Here is an 18,345-nt window from a genome sequence, read left to right on the forward strand (position 1 = left end):
CAAATGCCACTGATAGTCGCAGTCCAGCCACGATGAATCTACTACGGGGTCCTTGAATGGGAAAAAGTATGGAATTGAAATAAATGATAGGGACTTAAATGTATATACATGGGTTCAAGAGCATGCCACGGCAAATAGTCTGTACTGTTCCTTAGTCGTAACATGCCTGCTTCTACTACACATCTACTTTTATTCATAGAAAACGATGTGGTACATGAGCAATTCGACTAAGTTTCCAAGGCAACTCAAAGACAACCCCCAACATACCATCCAAATCTACTTTACACTAATAAACTAGCTTCCAGCCTCCTCTGGAGAACATGGGTGAGACAAATGAGAATCAGGTGTACTCTTTGTTAACTAGGCAAATGAGGTGGGGTTTGGGCCCAGCACCTCTGTCCAGATTGCAAAAATACCCTGTTTATTTATTTGGTCCTCAACATATCCCCCTTTTTATTTTATTTTTTTTTTAACTTTAATTCGTGGAAGATGGCAGCGGAGTAAGCAGACACATAGACGCCCAGCTCTCACCACCAAACTGGAATACAAATCAATTTAGGAAAAATCAGCGTGAAAAACCAACTCTGGACTACAAGAAAAGCTCTCAAAAACCAAGGAGCAAAGAAGAAGCCACAACAAACCTGGTAGGGAGCGCCTGAATCTCCCCTGCTTACAGGAACGGAGGGGAGGGTGAGGCTGAGAGTCCAGAGAGGCTCTCACTCCAGGGAAAAGAGCAGAAAATACTGCTCACAGCCACTAGCCTGGCAACCAGGGAGTGAGGTGTGTTGAAGGAACTGGCTTATCTCCCAAGTGGAAAGGAGAGAGAGAGGGACAGACTGTGAGGGGCAAAGGAATGCAGGAGACGACCTAAAGAGCAGACGCATCCATCCTGGAGGTGGCCATAGCTGGGGGAGGGACTGATCCTTCCACAAAACAGAACTGAACTGCTTCTGGATCAGAGATCTCCAGACATCCCTCCAGCTCCAATCAGCACAACAAGACACAGCTGAAAACAAGAAGTGAGGAGGAGGGAAAGTAACTCAGGTCTCCATGGAGATCTGAGATACACCTCCTCCTACTGAAGCTGAGAAAACACCCTGCCCCCAGAGAGATTAGTTGGTGGAAGAGGCCTTCAGAGTCTCAGGTTACACCCATCACATTCCTGGATACAGTTTCAAGGAAGCCCCCTGCTGAGATCAGTAAACAAGACTATCACCTGTTAAGAAAACTAACAAATCAAGACTTCAAAGTGGCCCAAATCTGAAAGTGGATTACAAATAATATCTGATACCAACCCAAGAAGACCTAGAAATAACACAATTGAAAACTGGAGGCAGACAACACCAAGCCTAGACTCAACCAACTCTACAAACAAAACACCCAAACACAGATAATGATAAGACAAAGAAGTGCAATCCAAATGAAACCACAAGAGAAACCTTCAGGAGATGAACTGAGTGATATGGAAATAATCAAACTTCCAGATGCGGAGTTCAAAATAATGATTGTAAGGATGCTTAGGGATCTTAGAACAACAATGGATGGTCATTATGAACACCTAAATAAAGAAATAGAAAGTATAAAAAAGGATATTGAAATATTAAAAAAGAATCAGTCGGAGATGACAAATACAATATCAGAAATGAAGACCACAATGGAAGGAATTAAAAACAGGATGGATAGAGCTGAGGATCAAATCAGCAAGTTGGAGGACAACTTCAATGAAGGCAAGAAAGCAGAGAAAAAAAAAGAAAAGAGACTCAAAAAGTCTGAGGAAATTCTTAGAGAGCTCTATGACAACATGAAGAGAAATAACATCTACACCATAGGGGTTCCTGAAGAAGAAGAGAAAGAACAAGGGATAGAGACTTTGTTCAATCATATCATAGCTGAAAACTTCCCTAAATTAAGGCAAGAGAAACTCACAAGTTCAAGAAGCACAGAGAACTCCATTAAAGAGAAACCCAAAGAAACCTATACCAAGACACATCATAATTAAAATACCAAAGCTAAGTGATAAGGAGAAAATACTAAAAGCTGCAAGAGAAATAAAAGCTATCACCTACAAAAGGAGCCCCCATAAGGATGACATCCGACTTCTCAACAGAAACACTTGAGGCCAGAAGGGGATGGCAAGAAATATTCAAAGTAATGCAGAACAAGAACCTACAACCAAGATTACTTTATCCAGCAAGGCTATCATTTAAAATCAAAAGAGAAATAAAAAGCTTCCCAGACAAAAACAACTCAAGGAATTCATTACAACCAAACCAATGCTGCAGGAAATGTTAACAGATCAAAGTGGGAAAACAATATAGCAAAAAAGGAATACAGTTTTAAAGAATAAAATGGTAATAAACAACTACATATCAATAATCACCTTAAATGTAAATGGATTAAATGATCCAATCAAAAGACATAGGGTAGCTGCATGGATAAGAAAATAGGACCCGTACATATGCTGTCTACAAGAGACACACCTTAAAACAAAAGATGAACATAGATTGAAGGTAAAAGGATGAAAAAAAAAACATTTCATGCAAATGGAAATGAAAAAAAAGCTGGGATAGCAATACTTATATCAGACAAAATGGAATTTAAAACAAAGGATATAGTAAGAGATAAAGAAGGCCACTACATAATGATAAAGGGAGTAATCCAACAGGAAGATATAATCCTTATAAATATCCATGCACCTAATATAGGAGCACCTAAATATATAAAGCGGACTTTGATGCATTTAAAGGGCGAGATCAACAGCAATACTATAATAGTAGGGGATTTAAATACCCCACTAACATCACTAGATAGATCCTCAAGAAAGAAAATTAACAGAGAAACAGCAGACTTAAAGGACACATGAGATCAACTCAAATTAATAGATATCTTCAGAACCTTTCACCCTAAAGTAGCAGAATATACATTCTTTTCAAGTGCTCATGGTACATTCTCTAGGATAGACCACATGTTAGGGCACAAAAGTGGTCTCAACAAATTTAAGAAGATTGAAATAATATCAAGCACTTTCTCAGATCACAATGGCATGAAACTAGAAATGAACCACAACAGAAAGGCTAAAAAATTTTCAAACACATGGAAACTAAATAGCAAGTTGTTAATTAACGAATGGATTAAGAATGAGATCAAAGAAGAAATAAAAAAAATTCCTAGAAACAAATGACAATGAACATACAACAACTCAAAATTTATGGGACACAGCAAATGCAGTACTGAGAGGGAAGTTCATAGCACTACAGGCACACCTTAAGAAACTAGAAAAAGCTCAAATAAACTTAACCTTGCATGTAAAAGAACTAGAAAAAGAACAGCAAGTAAAGCCCAAATGTAATAGAAGGAAAGAAATAATAAAGATCAGAGCAGAAATAAATGACATAGAGGCTAAAAAACAATACAGAGGATCAATGAAACTAGGAGCTGGTTGTTTGAAAAGGTAAACAAGATCGATGAACCTTTAACTAGACTCACCAAGAAAAAGAGAGAGAGGTCTCAAATAAATAAAATTAGAAATGAGAGTGGAGAAATAACAACTGACACAACAGAAATATAAAATATTGTAAGAAAATACTATGAAAAACTGTATGCCAAAAAACTAGACAATCTAGATGAAATGGAAAAATTCCTTGAAACATACAATCTTCCAAAAATCAATCTGGAAGAATCAGAAAACCTAAACAGACCGATTATACCAAAGGAGATCGAAATAGTTATCAAAAAACTTTCAACAAAGAAAAGTCTGGGGCCTGATGGCTTCACAACTGAATTCTACCAAATATTCAAAGAAGAACTTACTCCTATCCTTCTCAAGCTATTTCAAAAAATTCAAGAGGAAGGAAGACTTCCAAGCTCCTTTTATGAGGAGAGCATAATTCTGATTCCAAAACCAGGCAAAGACAACACAAGGAAAGAAAATTATAGGCCAATATCTCTGATGAATATAGATGCTAAAGTCCTCAACAAAATATTAGCAAACCGGATCCAACAATATATGGAAAAAAATCATACACCATGATCAAGTAGGATTTATTCTGAGGAGGCAAGGCTGGTACAATATTTGCAAATCAATCAATGTGATTTATCACATAAACAAAAGGAAGGAGAAAAACCACATGATAATTTCAATAGATGCAGAAAAAGCATTTGATAAAATCCAGCACCCATTCATGATCAAAACTCTCAGCAAAGTGGGAATACAGGGAACATACCTCAACATGATAAAAGCCATCTATGTCAAACCCACAGCCAACATCATACTCAATGGGCAAAAATTAAAAGCAATCCCCTTAAAATCAGGAACAAGGCAGGGGTGCCCCCTTTCACTACTCTTGTTCAACATAGTCCTGGAAGTCCTAGCCACAGCTATCAGACAAGAAGAAGAAATAAAAGGCATTCAAGTTGGAAAAGAAGAAGTAAAACTATCATTATTTGCAGATGATATGATATTGTATATAGAAAACCCTAAAGTCTCAGTCAAAAAAACTACTGGACCTGATAAATGAATTCAGCAAGGTGGCAGGATATAAAATTAATACTCAGAAATCAGAGGCATTTTTATATACCAACAATAAACAGTCAGAAAGAGAAATTAAGGAAACAATCCCTTTCACTATTACAACCAAAAAAATAAAGTACCTAGGAATAAATTTAACCAAGGAGACTAAAGACTTGTACTCGGAAAATTATAAAGCATTGATAAAAGAAATCAAGGAAGATACAAACAAGTGGAAGCATATATCGTGCTCATGGTTGGGAAGAATAAACATCATTAAAATGTCTATATTACCCAAAGCAATCTATAAATTCAATGCAATACCAATTAAAATACCAATGACATACTTCAAAGATATAGATCACATATTCCAAAAATTTATATGGAACCAAAAAAGAACACGAATAGCCTCAGCAATCTTAAAAAGGAAGAATAAAGTGGGAGGTATCACACTTGCTGATATCAAGTTATACCACAAGGCCATTGTACTCAAAACAGCCTGGTACTGGCATAAGAACAGGCATATAGATCAATGGAACAGAACAGAGAACCCAGAAATAAACCCACAGCTCTATGGACAACTGATATTTGACAAAGGATTTAAGAAAATACAATGGAGTAAAGACAGCCTCTTTAACAAATGGTGTTGGGAAAATTGAACAGCTACCTGCAAAAAAATGAAACTAGACCACCAACTTACACTATTCACAAAAATGAACTCAAAATGGATAAAAGACTTAAATGTAAGCTGTGAAACCATAAGCATCTTAGAAGAAAACATAGGCAGTAAGTTCTCCAACATCTCTCGGAGTGATATATTTGCTGATTTATCTTCATGGGGAAGTGAAATAAAAGACAGGATAAACAAATAGGACTATATCAAACTATAAAGCTTTCGTACAGCTAAAGACAATAAGAACAGAATAAAAAGACAAACTATACAATGGGAGAACATATTTGACAATATGTCTGATAATGGGTTAATAACCAAAATTTATAAAGAACTTGTAAATCTCAACACCAGGAAGACAAACAATCTAATCAAAAAACGGGAAAAAGAAATGATAGGCACTTCTCCAAAGAGGACATACAGATGGCCAATAGGCATATTAAAAATTTTTCAACATCACTAATCATTAGAGAAATGCAAATTAAAACCACAATGAGATATCAGCTCACACCGGTCAGAATGGCGCTCATCAAAAAAAACCAAACAAACAAACAAAAACAAACAAACAAAAAAACAGAATAAGTGCTGGTAAGGTTGTGGAGAAAAGGGAACCCTTCTGCACTGCTGGTGGGAATGCAGACTGGTGCAGCTACTGTGGAAAACAGTATGGAGATTCCTCAAAAAATTGAAAATCGAACTGCCTTTTGACCCAGGTATCTCACTTTTAGGAATATACCCCAAGAACACCATAGAACTGCTCCAAAAGGAGAAATGCAATTCCATGTTTGTGGCAGCATTGTTCACAATAGCGAAGATCTGGAAACAGCCCAAGTGTCCGTCAGAGGACGAGTGGGTTAAAAAGCTTTGGTACATATATACGATGGGATACTACTCAGCCATAAGAAATGATGACATCGGATCATTTATGATAACATTATACGGAGTGAAATAAGTAAATAAAAAAACAACAACTAAGAAGTATATGAAACCATACATAGATGGGACATAAAAATGAGACTCAGAGTCATGAACAACAATGTGATGGTAATGGGTGTGGGGGAGGAGGGAATGGGGCAAAAAAGGAGAGAGGGGGTGGGGGAGGGGAGGGGCACAAAGAAAACCAGATAGAAGGTGAGAGAAGACAATTTGACTTTGGGTGAGGGGTATACAGCATAATCAAATGTCAAAATAATCTGGAGATGTTCTTTCTCAACATATGTACCCTGATTTATCAATGTCACTGCATTAAGTTTAATTAAAAAATGATTATAAAAAGAAACCAAAAAAACCCCTTCAATTTGTGTGCTGTGATTCATACTCATCTGAATTCCCATGTTGTGATTTGGAGGCAGACTGGAAAACCATAAAATAAACAACAAAATTGAAATAGCCAATGCTAACAGATTCTATAACCAGTGTCCTAATACAATTAAGTGATTAGATTATCAAGCAAAGTCTTAATTAATACAACAGGATCTATAATAAAATTTCTACAGTTTAAAATGTCCTTAACCTGTTACTGTAATTTCACCAAGTCTATGTTGACATCATCATTGCTTCATATTATTTGTAAATGTAACCCAACCTCACTTCATTTTGATAACTGCCCCAAGGAGCAGGAGTCACACACATTCAGTTAAAGTCCACAAGGCATGGGTCACATTTCCACAGTTTGCAGCTAGTGTCTAAGTTTCAATGACTACTGCTTCTAGCTGATAATGATTTAGATAGATGGCAAAGCCCTCTGCAGCACGTATGGAGATGTAGAATCCATTTTCTTTAAACTAGAGAGATGAACCCGGGTGCCTTTTCTTGGAGCTCTGCAGCTGTGGTGAGGTGAAGAGAACCTTTGGATAAACTATGCTGGTGGCAGAGGTAAATTCATCTAAATTAGGAGCAGGTCCCAGCCTAAAATAGTAATGGGGCATTAAGGCAGGATGAATAAAGAAAACACTATATCAGAAAATAAAGACTGTCAACATCCACAGAGATCTTCAAGTGTTGAATAAAAATCCAAATACTCAGGCAAGGCATAGTAAGTGGCCCTCGTATCCACAAGAAATGAGATCAGTTTACCTGCTACTTGGAAGAAATTCCCTAGGCCCGTCCACAGTGATGTGAGATGGGGCCGACAGCCCTGTGCACCTTTAGCCTTCAGTGCAAGTCCCAGCAGGCTGGGCAAGGTCAGGTCACAGGTGGCTGGAGCAGGGCTGGAAGAGACCAAACCCTGCCTTAGAGGAGCAAGTGGGTAGTCTACCTTCTAGTGTCCCTTTTTCCCACAGCAAAAGTATGGCCCTGGTAAGGGCAGAGAAGCCTAGCAGGCTTTAGCTCAATGACCTTCCTTTGCACTCTTGTAGCAGGGCCCTGAGGAGTCCTATGAGGCCCCTTTGGGGCATTGGAGCCTTTAAGGGTGTATGCCCAGAGCTGGTATTTTCCTGATCTCTTTTGGGATTTACCTGACTTTTCTTTTCCTCTTGGTCATTACAGACCTTAAAAGCCATGCTCAGAAGATGTCGCTGAGGGTTTGGAGGGTCCAGATCCACATATATAAACTTTTTCTGTATATCTGGAATTATTTAGAAAAAGACAAAACAGCGTTACTAGCTGGATCAAATAAACAAGGATAGAAGTTTGCAAAAGAAAGAGGTTTGGTATCTCCTGTACATCAGTATTCAAAAAAATTTTTTTTAAGTAAATAGAATTGCAGGAGTTCCAGGATATGACCAAAATACAGCAAATGCACTTTCAAGCAATATTCCCACATCCATCAAAACACTTCTACCCTGTCAATCAACAGGCAATTCAAAGAGTAAAAAAAAAAAATTTACACCTTTGTTAAGCAAATCCACCCTGCTTCAAGCTTTGCAGCTGCAGCAACTTTAGCTTGGAGCAGTTTGGCCAAATTAGGAAGTCTTTAGGCTCTACATTTCATTTTATTTAAATTTTAATGAGCGTGCTTTAGTTGTTCTAATTAAATTTTAAAATTTGTAGGGATGATATTTTAGTTTTACAATATTAGAGCCAGCATTTTCCATTTTTTGTATGCAAGAATTAATTCAGGTCTTGAAAACAAACACATTTAGACATTAAACAGACTTCACATACAATTACACAAATCACGAGTGAAACCTGGGATTTTAGAGATTAGAATGTGGCCTGCTTGATCTTACATAGGGCTATTTTAATAGGAACATGATAAGGATAAATACTAAACAGAAATTTCTCTTGAAAAATCTCAAGTCAGCTGTATGAGATTTTTGTTTAGGCATATTCAAACTGGCTTCCTCTTTCCCCTCTTTCCAGGCCTACAATAGGAAAGAAATAAAATGATAGTTTAGAGAAAGTTAGAGAATAATGGGAAAAAGCTGTAATTTTCCCAAATTCTTACATCTTTTTATTTACTAAAGCTCAAATTCTAATAGCTGCTGCCACTGGCAGCCTAGACTAATCATGCCGAGTTGTGGGCCTTCGAAAGCCTCCATCTCAATCCCAGCTGAGTGGCAGACCTAGTTTACCAGGGTGGGGAAGGCTTCCCATTCACCTCCCTGCTTTACCTTCCTCTTGGCTGCAGCCTCTGCCAGTCTGGGCCCAACCCAGCCGCCGCATTGGAAACAAGATTCACAGGCAGAAGTATTTCCCTGACCTTCCTTCTTCCGTTTGTCCTACCTCTTATCAAAAATTCTTGGAATCCTCACCTTAAGGACTGTGGCAAAAGCAAGACCTTGCATGTATGAAGTCCCAACATCAGCGCATATTCTGATATAAACTTCTTTTTCTATCACTATTCTTTTCACTGCCGGAATCAGCCATGGAACAAAATTCTTGATATTGCTCATCACGACTTTGCCTAATATTGCTGAATTCCTCCATTCCATTTTCCCCCCTGCAGCTCGAGCCTGATCCAAAGCTTGTTGGAGTGGAGATCTCCAAGGGTCTGAGACAAAGACTTTGGGAGCAGAGAGCTGCGGAGGCGCAAAGTTGAAAATGGCCACAGCTGTGATATTCTCTTCTCCTGAGTTATTCTCAGACTCCAAGTTTTTCTCATATTTACATTCCTCTGTTTCTACCTCATTCTGTTCAAACAGCTTCTTCTCAAATAAAAACATCTGTACAAAAAGAAAAAGGTCCCTCACTTTTGATCCTACAGTTCCCATATTTATTTTTCTCCCAAATTATTTCTTATTATACTTTCTCACCAAACTCTACTTAAAAGCTTTACTCTCTAAAAGCTTTGTACTTACTTCATGTGACTTTATTATTATACTCTCCCCCCCTCCAAACTCTACTTAAAAGCTTCACTCTCTAGAAGCTTTATACGTACTTCGTGTGCACACCTCTGGGGAGTTCCATCACCTCTCCTTTCACTTTTTCGATGGCCCCACATTGGGCAGCAATTGTCGCATTCCAACCATGACAAGTCTATTACGGGGTCTTTGAATGGGAAAAGGTATGATAGACAGGGACTTAAAGATATATATTTTTTTTTCAAGAGAGATTTCTGTTTAGTATTAGTATTTATCCTTATCATGTTCCTATTAAAAGATATATATATATAGATCTATCTATCTATCTATATATATCACACACACACACACACACACACACACACACACACACACACACGGGTTCAGGGGGACGCCACGGCAAACAGTCTCTACTGTGCCTTAGCCATAACGTGCCTGCTCCCAGAAACACATCTACTTTTATTCATAGAAAACAATGTGGTCCATCAGCAATTCAACTAAGTTTCCAAGGCAACTCAAAGACAACCCCCAGCATACCATCCAAATCTACTTTACACTAATAAGAAACTAGCTTCCAGCCTCCTCTGGAGAACATGGGTGAGACAAATGAGAATCAGGTGTACTCTTTGTTAACTAGGCAAATGAGGTGGGGTTTGGGCCCAGCACCTCTGTCCAGATTGCAAAAATGCCCTGTTTATTTATTCAGTCCCCAACAATTGATAAATTTTTATAACTTGTACAAACATTCTGCAATTTACAAAAACTAACTAGCTTTCATAACAATTTACTTTTTCCTTTCTCTTTCAAAAAAGTATTTCTATATCTAATATTTTTACTTATTAAAATTCTACAATTCCTTCTTTAGTCTGAACTTCTTAAAGAAACAACCTTAACCTATAGTGACAGCCAAGCTGGCTTTCCTTTTACCCTGAAGTCTGATGAAAAGGGAGTCCTTATTGAGTTCCCCTTGGCATTAATCGTACATATACCAACCAGCTTTAGGGTTTCGGCTGGAGCAGGGCATGCTGTCCTTCTTATGGTTAATTTACAAGGATTGGTGGAATCAGTCTCTGCTGTCCATGAGGTGTCTCTGCTGGGACTGCAGGCTTCAACCGGCTGTGGTGGACCCAGGCGGGCATGCCTTCCACCTTGGCAGCTGTGGGAGTGGTCAGGATCACGGTGTGTGGGCCCGTCCACCTGGGAGTCAGTCCCTGGGTGAGGTACTTCTTTACCCAGACTAAGTCCCCAGGCTGAAAAGGATGTACTGGATCTCCTGGCATCGCTGGAAGTCCTTCTCAAACAGTCCTGTGAACAGCCTGCTGTGTAACCTGTAAACCCTGCAAGTTCTTAAGGAAGGACTGGTTACTTCATTCAGCTTTTATTGCTTCTCTGAGTTTTGGCAGTAATGGGGGGGGTGTCTTCCAATCATTATTTCAAAAGGCGTAAGTCCTTTTTTATAAGGGGTACACCTTGCCCTGTGGAGGGCTAAGGGGAGTAATGTGGGCCACTTTTCACCGGTTTCAAGAACAAATTTGATTAGAGTTTCTTTTAAAGTTTGATTCATACGCTCTACCTGCCCTGAACTTTGGGGCCTGTATGCACAGTGTAATTTCTACTTAATATTTAAAGTTTTAGCTAAGTCCTGGGATATTTTAGCAATAAATGCGGGACCATTATCAGAACCCATGTTTGTGGGGAGGTCGTATCATGGAATTATTTCACGGAGTAATTTCCTAAGTACTGTGGTAGCAGTCTCTGACCTAGTGGGGAAGGCTTCCACCCACCGGAGAAAGTGTCTATGCAGACTAGGAGATACCTGTACCCTGCAGGGGGTGCCTTATTTCAGTAGAATCAACTTCCCAATGCTCCCCAGCATAGTTCCCCCTTCTCTAACTCCTAATGGTGTTCTCCTACCTTGTTTCGCATTCACTGGTGCGCAGGCCTGGCACCGTCCTATAATGCTACGTAGTATCTGGTCCAGGTGCGGTATGGAGTACCTGATGCCGTCCTGTATGTAGCTGCTCCCGTCTGTACAGCACCTCCTCGGCCTCAGGCAGCTCACAGTCCTCTAAGTCCGGTCGTGCGGTCTGTATGATGCTGGTGACCTCCTCGCAGTCATGAACGGGGTGTTCAGGTCGTCATCCGGGAGGAGGCTCGCGGGGTTGATGGCAGTTGTTTTCTGAAACCTTGTCCTGGGCTGATCTAGGAGTAGAGCTTGGAACTGGGTTACTCGGGTGTTAGACATGTATCTCTCTGGAGTTCCCCTTAGGAGCACTTCTGCGTGTGGGGCTGTTAGAGTTAACTCTTGACCTAATGTGAGCTTGTCAGGCTCTTTAACTAGGATTGCGGTTGCTGCTATGGCCCTCAGGCAGGCAGGCCATCCTGCTGCTACGGGGTCCAGTCCTTGGGACAGATAAGCAACTGGTCGTTTCCATGGTCCCAAACGCTGTGTCAGAACCCCTTTTGAGAGTCCCCGAGCCTCATGAATGAAGAGCTGGAAGGGCTTTGAGACGTCAGGTAGGGCAACAGCGGGGCCGATGCTAAAGCCCTCTTAAGGTTTCCAAAGGCTTCTGCTCTGTCTCAGTCCCGTGTAGAGGTTGTGACCCGCCCGTGCAGGCATAGAGAGGCTTTGCTAGTTCGGCAAAACCTAGAATCCATGGTCTACAATATCCTACAGCCCAAGGAATTCTCTTACTTGCTGTTTAGTTGTTGGAGTGGGGACCCGGAGTATGGCCTTGATGCGTTCATAGAACAGAGTTCTTTGTCCTTTGACCCTGTAGACTAAATAAGTAACCTCTGGAGTGCAGAGTTGAGCCTTTTTAGCTGACACTCGGTGCACTGATATTTGTAGTGAGGCTGGGCGATCTCGAGTGGCCTCGAGACAGTGCTGCTCCGTAGCTGCCGCCAGCAGTAGGTCGTCTACGTACTGGAGTAGGGCACAGTCCTGGTGTTCCTGCCGGAAGGCTACCAGGTCAGCACTCAGGGCTTCATCAGAGATAGCAGGAGAGTTTTTGAAGCCTTGAGGCAGCCTAGTCCATGTTAGTTGGCCAGAGAATTCTCCTACCGGGTCTATCCACTCAAAGGCAAAAACAGGCTGGCTTTTAGGTGCTAGTGGGTTGCCTCCTACCCTGATTACCTCTCAGAGGCTGCTTATATACTCTTTGACCACATACAGGTGGGGGAGGCATAACATCATGCCACAAGCTTACAACTACATACAGGCGGGGATTCACAAGACAGACATTTCACAGATTCTTCCCATGTCTCTCCCCTCCCTCCATTGCCCAGGGGCATGCTATTCCTAGGATTCAAAGAGAGGGAGAAAGAGAGCAGTATACAAATTATATCTCCTATTGAAAAAGCAAGGAAGTTCTTCAAATACCTTACTACATTACAACTATTTTATATTTATGTGTGTATGTGTATATATACTGCTCACAAAAATTAGGGGATATTTTATAGTTTTATATTCCTTTTGAAATATCCTCTAATTTTTGTGAGCAGTACATATCAACAACAAGTATCATTGTCACTTTATAGATGACGAAGTTCCAGTGAAGCAGAGCAGGTGCTGAGTGCAGGTGCTGTCTCCTGCACACGCTCATTCTCAGGGCGGTTGGCAGAGGACCCCAGGCCCTCTTACCCTTAACACTAGAAACTGTTAGGCAGGATTTAATGTGCAGGTAGGTAAGTAGAGGTGCCCTACACTGAGAACAGAAGAGAAATGCACAGTAAGCACTTAATGAACTTCCTCCATGTGACTTCAGACTACCGACACAGGCCCCTCAACACCCTCATCTTCTGGTCAGCCCTTGTGCTGAAGCACTTGACCGCTTCCGCTTCCCAGAGCTCTGTGGTGGCCCCATCACATCACACCAGTGGTAAGAGCAGCCCACTTGTTTCTGGCAGCACTTACCTGTGTCTGCCTCACTGACCCAGGGCCAGTTTATCAAGGTTGACAGCTGGGCAGAAGCTCTAGTTCCTCCTTAAGCAGGAATGCCTCGTACCACTTCCCCACGTGACCTGGGTGCTGTTTGTGGTAGCTGATCCTGTTTTGATAAATGCCACCAGCAATACCACTGCTTTTGCGGAGGGGGGGGGAGGAGGGACTTCCTGTGCTTGCCAGTGGTGACTCAGGCTGCAGCTGGATGGCCCCTGGATGGCATGTGCTGTCAGGATGAAAGCCACTCTGTGACTTTTAAGTGGTGACTTCAATCCGTTTTCATTTAGATTTATTGACATGTGAGGATTCTCAAATGAATCTTTTTAATTGCTTCCTGGTTGTTTATTTGTGTAGTTTTTTTCCTTCTGTTTCTGTCTACCTTTGTGACTTGGGACTGTCTGTGCTGGGTGCTCTGCCTCCCCCGTCCTTATCTTCAGGGCCTGGGCTCCAGGTGTGGCGCTGTGCTGACCATGACGTCTACATGAGACATTCCATGGATAAAACAGTCTTCAAGCTGATGGCAACTTAACTCTGTCTACAAAAGCTTCTCCCTTTCACTCCCTCATTTTATTTGTTTGATGTCCTCATTTACCTCTCTTTAGATTGTGTATTTGTCAGCATTATAGGATCCATAATTACTTTAGTTCTCTTTCCTCTGAGTTTTATACTACAGTTACGGGGTTAGCACACCGTCTTCTTACAGGTGAGAGCTCTCTGCGTCTTACTGTGCATTCACTTTCCCGGCGTGTCGTTCACTTTCATGTGTTTCCATGTTGGTCAGTAGGGTCTTTAGTTCAGTATAAAGAGCTCCTTCCAGCATTTCTGGAGAAGCAGGCCTAGTGATGAACTCCCTCAGCTTTTGTTTGTGAAGAAAATGAATTCTCCTTCATATCTGAAGGATAACTTTGTCAGATTGGGCATTCCTGGTTGGCAACTTTTTTTTTGTTCTTTTTTTTTTGGATTTTTCTGAAGTTGGAAACGGAAGGGCAGTCAGACAGACTCCCGCATGCGCCCTACCAGGATCCACTGGCACGCCCACCAGGGGGCGATGCTCTGCCCATCTGGGGCTTCACTCTGCTGGAACTAGAGCCATTCTAGCACCAGAGGCAGAGGCCATGGAGCCATCCTCAGTGCCTGGGCCAACTCTGCTCCAATGGAGCCTTGGCTGCGGGAGGGGAAGAGAGAGACAGAGAGGAAGGAGAGGGGGAGGGGTGGAGAAGCCGATGGGTGCTTCTCCTGTGTGTCCCGGTCGGGAATCGAACCCAGGACTCCTGCACGCCAGGCTGACGCTCTACCACTGAGCCAACCGGCAAGGGCCAGCAACTTTTTCTTTGGAAACTTTGATAAATCATTCCACTCTATCCTGGCCTTTAGTATTTCTGCTAAGAAAACAGCTGATAACCTCATGGGGGTTCCTGTGCTGGTAACAGTCTTTTTTATGTAGCTGCTTTTAGAATTCTGTCTTTATTCTTAAATTTCAACAGTTTTATTTTCATGCGTCTTGAAAAAGATCTTTTTGCACTGAGATAACAGGATGGTTTATTAGCTTCAAGTATTTGAATGCCCACTTTTTTCCCCAGGTTTGGGCTGCTTTCTGTAAATAAATTTTCTGTCCCCTTCCCTCTTCTCCTGGAGTCCTGATTATTTTCACATTTCTTCTTCTGATGGAGTCCGTAGACCATGTAGACGTTCTTCCCTTTTCCTCTGTGCTCTAACTGGGTTGTCTCAGCTTTCCTGGCCCTGACTCTCTATTCTCTCCTCCAGCGGCTCTCCTCTACCGCACATGTGCTCTGTTGCAATTTTATTCCGTTCATTGAACTCTTCAGCTCCAGAGTCTCCTGTTTGCTTCTTTGTGTGTGTTTTTCTCTCTTTAGTAAAAACCTCATTTTGATCGTGTATTTTACTCAAGATTTCATTGAATTGTCTTTCCTGTAGCTTACTGAGTTTCTTTAAAATAGAAATTCTGAATTATTTATTAGCTGGATCACAGAATTCCATGCTCTTGTACTTGGTTTATGGAGAATTTTTATTTTATTTGCAATGGCGTCTTTCCTTGATTTCTCACGTACCTTGTAGTTTGCGTTCCTGCTTCGCCTCTGACGAGTTAGACACCTCCTGAAACGTTGGCTAGATTCCTCAGGTGGGGTGTTCTGTAGACGGTGGTGGTGTTATCTGAGGTCTTCTCTCTCTGTGTGGGAACACCTGCTCCACTCCTCTTGCTCTTTTAAAGGCAGAATTCTCAAGATTGTATATTTTCTGTGTTTTCCAACCCACTGGAATGGCTGATGGAAACTTCTGGGTTTCTGTGGTTTTCTTTTCCAATAGGTGGAGCTATAGCTCACCATTATGAGCGCATGCACACACTTGACTAGAGGCTGCCTCTTGCTCATGAATCAGGGCCTGTTTTCAGAGCACTCCCTGCCTTCCTGGGCTCCCTCAGATCACACACAAAATCTCACAAGGAAGCCAGCTGCAGAGTGTGTGGGGGGCGGGGCGGGGCTTTAGCTCTGGCAGTGTTGGGGTGCTCACAGACCCCGTAGGGAGATCCTTGGGTGTGGCACTCCCTGTTTGTGACAAAGTGCAGTCACCAGCAGGAACTACATTCTTTATTTACCTCCATCCCCTCAGTCAAGGAGGAACCGCCCGGAACTCTGCGTGTTGCTGGAGAGAGAGGGGCTTTTTCTGGCCACATCCCTCACAACTGAGGTGACCAGGGCACTAATGACACTAACTTCCCCCTTTTACTCCCCAGAGCCCTCCCCTCCCTCCAAGCACATCAGCCTTGGGCAGTGTTTCCTTTGGTCAGAGTAGCAGCTGTGGGAAAGTTTTTCATACTGTTGTTTGGAAGTCGTGGGACTGAAGTCGTACGTTTCTTCCTAACCCTGTTTCCGGTAGGCAGTGTGCTGGCATCCGCCCTGGAGAAGGCTGGACCTGTGCAATGTCTCTCATCTGTGGGTGTGCACAAGTCCGCACTCTAGGTTTCCTTCCGGGCCGCAGAGAGAGGGATCAAGGCAGGTACTCAGCTTGAGCAGGGGTGGGTCTTCCTATTACCAGATGCACAGTGGGTGAGACTTCCTTCTTCTTGGTCCCTTAGCGTATGGTGCTAGACCGCACAACACCTGCAAAGGTGCTTTTGGTCACAGATAGATATCTCATTCATTGTTAACAACGGGGGCCAGAACGAAAGAATGTCTTACACCATCATGACATCACTCTCTTCATAAATGACTCAGCATTTAAATTTTTTTTTTAATTGAATCCATTGGAGTGACATTGGTTAATAAAACTATACTGGTTTCAAGTGCACGACTCTATAATACATCATCTGTCTATTGCCTCGTCTGTTCAGCAGCCCAAGTCGAGTCTGCCTCGTCACCATCTATCCCCTCTACCCTCCTCTACCCCTGCCCACCCCTCCTGTACTCCACACACTATCCTATATGTCTATAATGATTGTGTTTCATTGCTTAATCCCTTCACCTTTTCCACCCATTCCCCCAACCCCTATTCCCTCTGACAGCTGTCAGTCTTTCTCTGTGTCTATGAGTCTGTTGCTATTTGTTTGTTAGTTTATTTTGTTCATTAGATCCCACGTATAAGTACAAGCATATGGTACTTGTCTTTCTCTGACTGCCTTATTTCACTTTACATAGTGATTGATCTCCAGGTCCATCCATGCTGTCACAAAAGGTAAGATTTCCTTCTTTTTTAGGGCCAAGTAGTATTTTATTGTATAAATGTATCACAGCTTTTTTATCCACTCATCTACTGATAGGTACTTGAGCAGCTTCTGAATCTTGGCTACTGTGAATAATATTGCAATGAATATAGAGATATACATATTCTTTCAAATTAATGTGTCCAGTTTCTTTGAATATATTCCCAGAAGTGGAATTGTTGGGTCATAAGATAGTTTCATTTATATTTATTTATTTTTTTAGAGTCAGAGAGAGGGATAGACAGGGACAGACAGACAGGAACAGAGAGAGATGAGAAGCATCAATCATTAGTTTTTCGTTGCGCATTGCAAGACCTTAGTTGTTCATTGATTGCTTTCTCATATGTGCCTTGACTGTGGGCCTTCAGCAGACTGAGTAACCCCTTGCTCGAGCCAGCAACCTTGGGCTCAAGCTGGTGAGCTTTTCTTAAACCAGATGAGCCCACGCTCAAGCTGGTGGCCTCCGGGTCTCAAACCTGGGTCTTCCACATCTTAGTCCGACGGTCTATCCACTGTGCCACCGCCTGGTCAGGCAAGGTAGTTTCATTTCTAATTTTTTTATTTTATTTTTATTTTTTTGTATTTTTCTGATGTCGGAAACGGGGAGAGACAGTCAGACAGACTCCCGCATGCGCCCGACTGGGATCCACCTGGCACGCCCACCATGGGCGAGGCTCTGCCCACCAGGGGGTGATGCTCTGCCCCCCCAGGGCGTCGCTCTGCTGCGACAAGAGCCACTCCAGTGCCTGGGGCAGAGGCCAAGGAGCCATCCCCAGCACCCGGGCCATCCCCGCTCCAATGGAGCCTCAGCTGCGGGAGGGGAAGAGAGAGACAGAGAGGAAGGAGGGTGGGGGTGGAGAAGCAAATGGGCACTTCTCCTATGTGCCCTGGCCGGGAATCGAACCCAGGTCCCCTGCATGCCAGACCGGCGCTCCACCGCTGAGCCAACCAGCCAGGGCCTCATTTCTAATTTTTTAAAGTAACTCATACTGCTTTCCACAGTGGCTGCACAAGTCTGCATTCCCACCAATAGGGGGAAAAGCACTCCTTTTTCCTCTGTATCCTTGTACAATTGTTGTTTGTTGACTTATAAATGAAAGCCATTCTGGCAGGTGTGAAGTAATACCTTATTGTGGTTTTGATTTGCATTTCTCTGATGATTAGTGATGTTTAACATCTTTTCATATGTCTATTGGCCGTCTATGTGTATTCTTTGGAGAAGTGTCTATTCAGATCCTTTGCCCATTTCTTAATTGGATTATT

This window comes from Saccopteryx bilineata, chromosome 12, assembly GCF_036850765.1.
Source record: "Saccopteryx bilineata isolate mSacBil1 chromosome 12, mSacBil1_pri_phased_curated, whole genome shotgun sequence".
Classification (NCBI taxonomy): domain Eukaryota; kingdom Metazoa; phylum Chordata; class Mammalia; order Chiroptera; family Emballonuridae; genus Saccopteryx; species Saccopteryx bilineata.